General features: G+C 53.7%; 1 protein-coding gene across 2 annotated transcripts in view; it reads right to left on the reverse strand.

Moving 5' to 3' along the window:
- BCL2 (BCL2 apoptosis regulator) overlaps positions 1-12,205 on the reverse strand; it is a 191,702-nt gene that overhangs the window by 11,181 nt on the left and 168,316 nt on the right. The gene's annotated exons all lie outside the window — the stretch shown is intronic.

Below are 12,205 nucleotides of genomic sequence, written 5' to 3' on the forward strand. Positions count from 1 at the left end.
CCTTCAATCTTCTCTCCCTGCTGCAGCCAGAGGGATCCATTCAGAATCCAGTCTATCACTTCTGTGCTTCAATCCAGGTCCTTTAACATAGCACACAGGCTCCCAGTGCTCTCCCCACCCAGCTTCCTGCCCAGCTCTTGGCACTCGACAAGTTCATCCAGCTCACTCAGGAATTCGGTGCAATCGTGTTCTGCAGGCAACTTTCTCCAAGTCCCTGGGCTGAGCTAAATAATCCTCAGATGGTCCCTGTTCACGGTATCCTCTGAAGGTCATCTGTTTACATGCCTGTCTCCCCCTCATTCAGCTATTAGCACCTGGAGGTGCAGGGACCATGTTTTATTTATCCTTCGATCCCTGGAGCATGTTTCTGTCACATGTCAGGCACTCAGCGTATGCTTGTGGAACTGAAATACACCTTACTGCAGACCAGGCTTTCCAAACATATCTTAATAGATGATGTTTTTCAAAAGGAGCATATTCAAAGGACAGATAAATTTTGTGTTGGAAAAAAATCAGATGCCTTTTCTGCTGCAGCAGCTCCTAGTGTCTTCCAGTGAAGAACTCAAGTTCAGATCATTCAGAAGGGTCAGCACTGGTCTGACTGGTCAGCATCCATGCCACATTGGTGGTGGAGCTGTGATATTCAACAATTTTGAATACCATCCCACCCGAACGCCCTGGAGTCTCGAAAGGTGGTATAAGCTGTGGGGCATGTTCCAAGCCCGCTGGACTATCTGTCCCTCTGTCAGGGAGATCCCTGTCTTGTAAAGACTGAGAATGCGGAGTGGAGGTAACAAAGCAGTAATTCTGGGCACGACAATAGAGGCAACGCTGGTGCCCTCTGTACAGGACAGGGGAGGTGATCAGAGGCCCCACGTTGATCCTAGACCTTCATGGGAACATCAAGACCGCTGGTGGTCCCTTGTCTTGGAATCTACTAAGAGGTATGAGTGTGTGTGCGCACACTGACTTGCTCAGTCGTGTCTGACTCTTTCGACCCCATGGACTGCAGACTCCTCTGTCCATGGGGTTTTATCCAGGCAAGTATACTGGAGTGGGTTGCCATCTCCTCCTCCAGGGGATCTTCCTGACCAGGGATCGGACTCAGGTCTCCCGCATTGGCAGGTGGAAGCTCCACCACTAGCACCACCTTGGAAGCAAGGGGTATGAGCCTTGTTCCCAATAAACAGGACCCACGGTTTCTCCAGTGCCCAGAGGCAACTGACATCCAAGCCCCAGGCGAGCGGGAATGGTGGGAAAAAGAAGAGGAAGCCACGCGGGGAGGGAGACGCCTGCGCGGCAGAGAGCAGGGCTCTGCCTGAAGCCAGGAGGCAGCGATGCCCAGTCGCCCACCGGGGCTGAGATCAAAGGGGGCGCGGCAGCCGGGCCGCTGGGCGCGGTGGGCCGCGCAGCACACGCGAGGAAGCCAGGGCTCTGTCTACCTGAGCGCGGCAGCTGGTGAGGAAGTGACTCCACTTCCCGCCTCATCGTCGGCCCGGCAGGATTTCCTCTGCAGCACTCTGTGCTGAATGAGTCTGGAAGGTTCCGTCTGGAGCAGAGAGCCGCGGTGGGCGGTGGCAAACTGCAGTCCCCTGGGCTCTTCCTCCCTCCCCCCCCCCACCCGCCTTTACTCCCGAAATATTGATTCCGGGCTCGGGGGAAAAGGAAACAGAAAAAACCTTGACAACTGGAGCATATAACCGAAGGACACACAGCTGCCTGGCCTGCAGATGGGGGCCCGCAAGCGTGAGAGGCGGCGGCGGGACCCTTCACCGAGGTCCGCACAGCCCCCCAGCCCCTCAGTGAAGGGGGCTCCACCTTGGAGGCACTCTGGGCCTGGGGGAGGGGCTCGTTGCATCACAGGCCAAGGACATAAAAAACGAAACCTAATCCAAGTGTCATCTGGGTGTAACCAGAAACCTGCTAGAGAAACGATGGCAGGAGATGAGAAACCCAAACAGGACTGGCCCGCCTACCTCCTCTGGTCCAGGGAAGTTTGGGTGTATTTTGTGATGCAAATTGAGCTGAGAATGCAAATCAGGCAGGGGCCCTGAGGAGCCAGAGAGAGGGCAGAAAAATGAGAACCCCAAGGGTTCCTTCCCTTCTAGAGCAGGGCAGAGCTTGAACCTCATTTGCAAAGGTGTCTATAGCTCTGGGGGCCCTGCAGCCACGGGGAGCGCTCAAAGGCAGCAGGCCCTGTCCACGTGCTGGAGGCCGGAACCAGAGGCTGCCGGCCCGGTGGGACCCCAGAGGTTCTGCTAGTCTTATTGCCCCGGGGCTGGGTAGTTGCTGCAGTCTGGAGGGAAGCACAGTGAAGAATTCCGGGCCGCACTAGCCGTGTAAACACTGCAGCAGTGGGGACTCGGCCACCTGTGGGCTGAGGTGAGAATAGTCAGAGAGTCAGAAGGTGTCTGTGGGAATGGGCCAAGCAGTGCATCTATAGCAAAATGTGCTTAAAAAATGTTAAATAATTGTACCATTTGGTTCATCAGGCTCAGGTAATAAACCAACGTAAGACTAAAAGCGTATCTGTAGAAGACCCTGAAATCTCATCTTTGATTTGCTGATTCATTTGGGAACCAAACATTTTTTATAAGGTGCTAAGGAGTCTTAAAGTTAAATAAGACACAGGCCTGCATTATAAGAATGGCTCCTTGATATTCTCACGCATTCACAGCAGCTTTGGTGAGCAGGAGAGTTCTCTAAATGTATGCAAAGCACTTGTGTGTGTGTGTGTGTGTGTGTGTGTGTGTATGCATTTTGGGGCTTCCCAGGTGCCTCAGTGTTAAAAAGAATCTCCTGCTGATGTAGGAGATGCAGGTTCAACCCCTGGGTCAGGAAGTTCCCCTGGAGAAGGAAATGGCAACCCACTCCAGTGTTCTTGCCTGGGAAATCCCATGGACAGAGGAGCTTGGCGGGCTGCAGTCCATGGGGTTGCAAAGACTTGGACACAACTGAGCGAGTAAACAACAAAGGCATTTGCCCTTCGGGCTCTGGGGTCTGAGGAAGGACACCACGGCTGCAGTCCTCCTTCAAAGGTGGCTCCCCCAGGACGCTGCAGGCCCAGAGGCTGCAGGAAACTGCCTTGCAGGGTTTTGGCTTTAAAACAAAGTGACTTCATTTTTCTTCCTGACCTTCCTCATTCCACTACCTTCTTTTGGCGAGAGCGCCCTGCATTTTCTGGCACTTGGTCCTTTCTTGCTCTGGGCCTATGTTATTTTCACTGTTGGGGGAAACATCCCATTATGACGGAATTTTGTTGGAACGAAAGCACATCAAGCAAAAATAGTGTAATTATTACAACTCAACAATAAAAAGACGGATAGCCCAATTAAAGAATGGGCAGAGATTTGAACAGATATTTCACAGAAGAAGATCTCCAAATGGTCAAGAAGCTCATCAGTCACTGAGAGAAATGCAAATGGAAACCACAATGAGATATCACTTCACCCCTACCAGCATGGCTTTCACGTCAAAAGTGGACACCAACCAGTGCCGACAAGGAAGAAGAGAAAGCGGAGACCTCACTCACTGCTTATAGGAAAAGAAGAGAGCGCAGCCTCTGTGGAAAAGAGTGGGGCTTCCTCAGAGAGGTGAATGGTTACCCCATGACCCAGCAATTCCGCTCCTAGATATATACCCAAGGTAACTGAAAATATATGTTTACACAAAAACTTGAACACAAATATTCACACCAGTGTGATTCATAATAGCCCAAAGTGGAAGTGACCCAAATGTCTATCAGCTAATAGATGAACAGGAGGGTACCAGCCACACCATGGAGTATTAGGCCGCCACAGAAAGGAATGAAGCATGGATACGAGCTACAACACGGACGCACCTTGAAAACGTTACACTGGATGAAAGGTACCAGGCATAAAGGGTCACATGTTGTGTGATGCTACGGGCTTCCCTGCTAGCGCAGGTGGTAAAGAAGCTGCCCACAGTGCAGGAGGCCCAGGTTCGATCCCTGGGTTGGGAAGATCTCCTGGAGAAGGAAACGGCAACCCACTCCAGTATTCTTGCCTGGAGAATCCCATGGATAGAGGAGCCTGGCGGGCTACAGTCCATGTGGTTGCAAAGAGTGGGAGACAACTGAGCGACTTCACTTTCACTTTCCTTTCTATGACATGTCCAAAATAGACAAATCCGTAGGGACAGCAGTGGACTTGTGATTGCCCGGGGCTGGGGAGAGAGATGAGTAGACAGTGAATGCTAACGGGTACAGCAGTTTTTTTTTTTTTTTTTTTTTGCAGAGTGGTAAACAGTTCTGGAATTAGAGAACAGTGATGGGTCTCAGGACCTTAGAAATACTAAAACCAAGCAGTCACCCTTCCCTCATGGTCCAGTGGCTTCCCACTGGTCCAGTGCTTTGCAATACAGGGGACCCTGGTGTGACCCCTGGCCCGGGAAGATCCCACGTGCCACTGGGAAGCTAAGCCCGCGCCCTACAACTGCAGAGCCCAAATACCGAGCCAGGCGGCCTAGAGCGCGAGGTCCGCAACAAGAGGAGCTGCGCGGCGAGCACCCGCGCTGCAGCTGGAGATCAGGCAGCAGCCAAGCCCCAGCACAGCCGGAAAGAAACACTTTTTAAAAGCCAGTCACTTCGAATTGAATTTTAAGGTTCGTCAATTATTCTCAATAATCGTATTTTTTACACTACATGAAGAAGGGCACTAAACTATTTTTATGCCACACGGAATTGGACAGAAGGAGCCGCTTGTTCTGGAACCCTTGCTTACAGGGGTGGCCCCCTCACCAGGGTCCAGACCTGCCCGGAAGCGAGTGTGGCCTTCACCAGGCGCGGCCGGCAGCAGGGAGATGCGCCCCCGCCCGGAGGTCCCCCTCTGGCCCAGGAACGCAGGGCCCCACGGAGGAACCCACGACCCTCCCTGCCGCCCCAGAGTGAATTCATAGACTGGACACGGGAACTGAGCGGATGCCCGCCTCGAGCCCCGCAGCGCGGCCTGAGTGCTGTCATCGGGACACCCGACGCGGGGGTGGTGCGCGGGGCCCTGATTTCCCAGACCCCAGTCGAGGGCCACAGGCCTGACTCTCTGCTGGTTTAAATCAGCGGGTGTTGACTGAAGGTGGTGGGGGGAGCGGGCACAGAAGCGCAAACTAACAGGAACTTGGTGAAAGTGGCCTCGGACCTGGAGGGCGTGTGTCCAGTGGAGGAGCGGGAAGGGGCGCCGTCCTCGGGGCTCACCAGCCTCCGGCTGGACCTGCGCTCCTGAAAGCACCTGTTTTCAGGACGGGCTGAGAAACCAGCAGGGGCGTCTCTTCTGGAAGCTCCGCACCACGCCGGCCCGGGGGCCTTCCCTCAGGACAGGCTCAGGACCCCGTCTGCCGCCAGCTGCCCCTGCCTCAACGCTGCAGATCCTGGGGTCAGTGAGTCGCTATTAATAGCCCTGCTTTAGCTCCCAGAACGCTCACATCCTGCGGAGAAGCACCCCGGGACAGAAGAAGCCGGACCCAGTGAGTCACTGTGTGGCAGTCCCAGCACACCACGGACCCACCCGCCTTCCAGAGAGGCTGAGCGCTCGGGAGGCCCGTGGCGGTGACCTGCTCACTGGGCTCCATGTGGGCCTGCTACGAGAAGGTCTGCTTTCATTTTGCAGTTTATGATTTAGTTCAGTTCACCTGGAAAGACTCAACATGATGGAAACAGATGCATCTCAAGGCGCACTGCCCGGCTCTCAGACAAGCCGCTTCCTCCCGCACAGTCCTCCCACGTCCAGGGAGGAGAGCAGACCTCTCCTCGTTAAGGAGCACACGGCCTCCGGACGGACAGACCCGGGCACGGGCCGCGCCCAGGTCCTGGACGCGGGCTCGTTCACACGGGGTGCAGCTTTGCCCGCATGGCTGCTCCTCTAGATAGATGCTCCCTGGGAAGGCCTTCTGACGGCGTGTGCTCTGCTGCCGGAACAACTTGGGCCTTAAATACGCACAGAATGAGAGGGGCACTCACAGGGAGAGACAGAGAGAGGAGAGCCGATCAGAGACACAGAGGGAGCCCGATAGATAGAGAGGGAGGAGAGATGATCAGAGGACAGAGAAGCAGAGACAGACGGCAGAGACACAGAGGGAGCCGGATAGATGGAGAGGGAGAGACAGAGACACACACAGAGTCACAGAGACAGCGAGACAGACACACAGAGAAAGGAGACAGACAGACAGACAAGAGACTCACAGGAAGAGACAGAGAGGAGAGACAAAGACACAGACAAAGAGGGAAAGAGGGGGATGGAGAGACAGACACACAGATGGGATTCTCCAGGCAGGAATACTGGAGTGGGTCTCATTCCCTTCTCCAGGGGATCTTCCCGACCCAGGGATCGAACTGGGGTCTCCCACATTGCTGGTGGATTCTTAACCATCTGAGCCACAAGGGAACCCCAAGAACACTGGAGTGGGTAGCCTATCCCTTCTCCAGGGGATCTTACCAACCCAGGAATCCAACCAGGGTCTCCTGCATTGCAGGTGGATTCTTAACCGTCTGAGCCACCCCAGAATCCCATGCACATACACAGAGACAGAGAGAGACAGAGACGATTCCCAGGGAGAGCGGGGATCCTGGATGGGCTTCGAGTGGGTGGAAGGGCTGAAAACCTTCTGTCAGCACAGCCTCCGGGGGACCGCTGACCCCCCATGGCCCCTGGCTGTGAAGCGAGCCGGCTGTGGACGCCAGCAAGGCAGGAGAGGCCAAGTGCGCCCTGAGCCAGGCCGTCGCTGTGGCTAGCGGTCGGCCCGATGGGGGGCGGTGGGCCTGCTGGGGGGCGGCGGGCCCCAGGAGCTGCACTTCTCAGGCCGCCGGCCCTCCCGACGCGAGCTCAGACGCGTGCAGGGCTGGCTGTGTGGACCCTGGGGACCCACCTGCAGAGGGGCTTGGGTGTGGCCGGCTGGACCCAAGGTGGGTTCTGACCCACACCCGGGCTGCCTCCACCATCTCTTCCTTGGCGAGGGGCCGGCCCGGGACTCTCACTTGGCCCCGGCAGGTCAGCGGCCGGTGCCCCGTCCAAAGGCCCTGCCTTACAGCTCCTCCTGCCCTGACACCTGGGAGGAGGACCGCTGGAGCTCAGCTCCACGATGCAAGCTCACAGCTGTTGCCTGTTCCGCACCCAGCCCTGCGCTCTGCGCTCAGAGAATCTCAGGGGGCCGTGGCATCCCTGTGACAGGGACGCCTCCACCCAGCTGCTGTCGTTCAGTCGCGAAGTCGTGTCCAACTCTTCGCAACCCTGTGGACTGCAGCTCACCAGGCTTCCCTGACCCTCACCATCTCCCAGAGTTTGCTTAAGTCAATGTCCATTGAGTCAGTGATGCCATCCAACCATCTCATCCTCTGCCACCCTCTTCTCCTTCTGCCTTCAATCTTTCCCATCATCAGGGTCTTTCCCAATGAGTCAGCCCTTCACATCAGGTGGTCAAACTATTGGAGCTTCAGCATCAGTCCTTCCAATGAGTATTCAGGGTTGATTTCCTTTAGGATGGACTGGTTTGATCTCCTTGCTGTCCAAGGGACTCTCCCACCCAATGCCAAGCCTCAGATCAAGGACTCAGCAAATGCTCTTCTAGTGCGATGGCTCAGAGACGCAAGTATCCCCCTGGAAACTTCATTTACCCCTAAGGTCACAAGGATAAGTTCAAGTTTGGGGTGGTGAAGCCTTCAGGTAGGACTTTGGGTCTAACAAATTGTTATTTCCACCACGGGAACCTCTTGGCCAAGAGCATGGATCTTGGATCCATGTGTAACATGCCTCCTACAATAAAAATGGTGCAAACTTTGGACAGCTTTTGCAGGCACTGCATGGGGTTTTTTCATGAGAGCAGCCCTGATTCCTCTGGCTTTGATTTCTTCTTTGGATGCATCTGAAGCAAGCAATCCAACCCTAGTCAAACCACTCATCCCAGCATTTACTTAAAGTCAACTTCTGGGATGAGTAGAGAGAACTGTTGCACCAACCCCATGAGGTGACTCATTAACGACATGACATATTATGGCCTTTTGGCTAAGATCAAGTGTAGTATGGGGGTTTCCCAGGTGGTGCAGTGGTAAAAAAAAAAATCCACCTGCCAATGCAGGAGACACAGGTTCAATTCCTGGATCGGGAAGATCCCCTAGAGGAGGAAGTGGCACCCCACCCCAGTATTCTTGCCTGGAAAATCCCATGGACAGAGGAGCCTGGCAGGATACAGTCCATGGGGTTGCAAAGAGTCGGGCACAACTGAGCAACTGACACAGAAAAGACTGGGGTCAGAGAGGTTATACAACTTGCCCAAGGTCGCACAGCTGCAGTCTGAACTGTTCAACTCCTAGGTATGGCGCCAGGCCTGCAGGACTTCGCATCAGGGGAGAAAAGAGGTGCTGGATTTCAGGGCATCAGATTCAAGACAGGGTCGGGGCCACACCACGGTGGGGAAGCCTGGGCGTGCAGGCTCGGTGTGGGGCGCAGGGTGGCACTAGCAGAAGCAGCCCCATGAGCGGGGAGCACGCACGACTCCAGAGCCCCCCAGCCCAGCGGCTCTGCAGTCTGGGTCCCCCGGAACACGTGCCGCTTCCTGGAATCCCTCTCTGTGGTTTGGCCCTGGTGGCTGCTCCTGCACACGCCTCCTCAAAAGCATTCAAAAAGGATGTGCAGAATATATTTTAGAAAACGTACGACTTTTTGCCTACCTAAAAAATTTATGACATTTTGATTCCACTTGTTTGGCTTAGTGTGCATAGAATGCTAGATTTCTAATTAAAAAAAAAAAACACATGCAACAAGCAATGAAGGTTTACTGTAGAGCACGGGGAACTATAGTCAATATCTTGTAACACCTATCATGGAAAATAATTTCAAAAATAATATATGTATGACTGAATCACCTCGTTGTGCACCTGAACATCGTAAGTCAACCATGAAAGTGAAAAAGTGAAAGTGTTTGTCGCTCAGTCATGTCCTCTGCGATCCCACGGACTATATATATATATAAATTTAAAAAATCAAAATGACACGTGGATAGAGATGTGAGTCTGGAAGGAGAAACTCCTTCCACCTCCTTGCAGGGTTGTTTCACCGGGACTTCTGGAGCGTGAAGCATACAGTTTCCCTGCGACTCAAAAACAAATCCAGCTTGAGGCCTGTTGAGCACACTAGCACGAGACTCCAGCGCCGCCCCCGTGGGGAGAGGATTTCGACCCTTGTGCAGGCTCGGCTCATGGGCTCCGCTGAGTCACAGCGACGTGTCCCCGACGCCCTGTCGCGGGCAGCGAGGGGGGCCGGGAGGCCCAGCCTTGGGCGCAGACGCTGCCTGGGAGCCCGCTCCCCACGCAGGCCTCAGCCGCCCCTTCTCCTGACGGCGAGCCATCCTCTCTGCTGACTTCCACTTGGATGTGTTTTCATGACTGAACAAAGCCAGGGACCTTTGCATTCCTAGGAAGCTGCCCACGGAGCTTTTTACAAAACCCATCTGCTCGCTGGGTGCTTCATCCTTTCATGTTCCGTTTGTGTCTGGCAGGCGGGAAGTCTGCGGGGCGAGTTGGTGATTGTCACGGTCAGGCTGAACTTCGAAGTGCTTTTTTCATTTTTAAACAATTCAGGACTGGCAGCTGAGAGACAGCACATTCAGGGCAAGGCCTCCAAGCAAACTAAAGATGCACACGTGCAGCCAGTGTGAGCCGCTCGGTCGTGTCCGGCTTTCTGCGACCCCGTGGACTGTGGCCTGCCAGGCTCCTCTGTCCATGGGATTCTCCAGGCAAGAACACTGGGGTGGGTCACCATTCCCGACCCATCGCAGGCAGATTCTTTACCACCTGAGCGGCCAGGGCAGCCCCAAGATGGACAAGTGGGGGGAATAGGGGTTCGTGTGCACGGTGGCTCAGCCAAGTCCGCTCCCTGCCGCCCCCAGCACACGAGGCCCGGCATCCTGCAGGCGGGGCTCCGGGCGGGGGAGCGGAGCCACCATGCGGGTTCCAAGCCAGTCCTCCGAGCCCCCCGACCCGCCTGCGCTGTTTCCCGGGAGAGACTGACGCCCACCCTCTGGGATGAGCAGAGGGCTGCACCTGGGCTCTGTGGGACCACTGCCGTCTCGGAGGCCACAGCAAGGACTGGTGAGGACCTCCCGGCTCTCCTCCTGGATCAGTGACCCAGCTCGTGGGCACGAACAGACCTGAAGCTCACAGGAGATGGGGCAGGGTCACGTGGGGTGTCTGTACTGCCCTCCGCCCACGGTACCTAGAGAGGACGCCGGGCCTGAGATCCTGGCGGGAGTCTGAGCCAGCTACTGGCTCCAGAATCCCCCGTTAACCCTTACGGGGGGCCAAATGAGAGGGGTTTGTGCCGGATAAACGGGCAGAACAAAAACGTCCAATTGTGCGCTTTCTTTGTGAGTTTTCACCTCTGCCAAATTCTTGAAATTCTTCTAGGTCTTACAATTTTATGTGCTTTCCATTTCCATTTGAACCTGAAACATCATTTAAATGTCTTCTGAGGTAATCCTCACCTACTCAACTCCCAAAGTTGAAAAAAAAATTAAGGTTATTTGACTCACACCTGGAGAATTTGTGAAGGATATCTGACTACCAGTCATAAGCTCTCGGTTGATGAACTACAGATTCAAATAGGTAAGTTTTACTACTTGGTACATCAGTTGGGAAAGGTCTTTTATTAAGGGTCATTTTAAATGTTAAAAATTATAATTTCACTGCCATCATGTCTGTAAGACCTTTTATATAAACTTCTAGATATAAAATAAGTAATTCCTTTTAGCAACTTTCATACAGTATGTTTGAAAGTTGTTAAAAGAGTTGATCTTAAAAGTTCTCAGAAAAATTATAACTATATGTGGTGATGGATGCATTGTTAATAAGACACCACGGTGATCATCTTGCAATATATACACATATGAATCACTGCCGTACACCTGAAATGAGTACCCTATTTTACATCAGTCACATCAACTCAGGACTGCCCTGGCGGTCCAGGGCTTAGGCGTGCACCTGCCAATGCAGGGGACACAGGTTCGATCCCTGATCCAGGAAGATTCCACGAGCCAGAGAGCGAATGAGCCCATGCGCCACAACCGGTGCAGCCCGAGCCCTCTGGAGTCTGAGCTCCGCGACGAGAGAGGCCGCCGCAATGAGATGCTCACGCGCCACCTCTAGAGGGCAGCCCCTTGCTCGTTGCAACTAGAGAAAAAGCCCACATGCAGCGAGGAAGACTCAGCACAGCCAAAACGTAAAAAATCATATTAATTAAAAATATGTAGGATCTGACTGCCATCAAGTCTACAAGACCTTTGATGAGAGAGTAAGAAATTCCCCAGTTCTAATGTTAATGAGGGAGCACACTCTCTCGGAGGCAAGAGCCTGAGCAGACGTGTGCCTTCACTGAGAAGCCCATCAGTACCATCCTTGTTCCCATGACAACCCACACAGTGGGCAAGCTATGGGGTCCAAGCATCAGCTATCCCAGGCTCAGATCCTCTCCTTGCCGTCGAGGGAGTCACCGCTCCAGGTTTCAAGGGCCTTATTTGTGGCAGGAAGAGAAAGGCCCCTCCTGTCCTCTGAAGGCCCTTTCTGGTCCTAAAGTTCATAAGGTGTAGATTCTGGGACTCCATTTTAACTGTTTGTACATCAAAAGCAGGGAGAAAAAAGTTACATAATTGGGAGACTGGGAGACATAATCCACTTGGGCCTTCTTGGTTCTCATTAAAAGTTCCAGAGTTGCCATTCCGTCTATTCTGGGTACAGTGGATGCCTGAATCCTAGAGCTGATTTGGGGGGAGGAAACTGGAAGCCACAGCCCTAATAGAGAAGCTAGGAACATGCCTGCTACTCCAGGCATCAACAGAAAGACGCACCCAAACCTTCAAGGCACTTCCCTGGTGGCTCAGCAGTAAAGAACCTGCCTGCCAATGCAGGAGATGTAAGAGACACAGGTTCAATCCCTGAATCGGGAAGATCCCCTGGAGAAGGAAATGGCAATCCACTCCTTGCCTGGGAAATCCCATGGACAGAGGAGCCTGGTAGCTACAGTCAATGGGGTCGCAAAAGAGTCAGACACGACTGAGCAACTAAACAACCACCAACCTACAAGGAACCAGAAATGAGACTCCTGGGCAGGGTTCCTAAAGTTCCCACTATCCACTCCTGCTTAGAAGTCCATGCAACAGTGATTTAGGACTACAGTTCAAATGGAATGAAAACAGAATTTCAATAACT

Source organism: Cervus elaphus, chromosome 27, assembly GCF_910594005.1.
Source record: "Cervus elaphus chromosome 27, mCerEla1.1, whole genome shotgun sequence".
Lineage (NCBI taxonomy): Eukaryota > Metazoa > Chordata > Mammalia > Artiodactyla > Cervidae > Cervus > Cervus elaphus.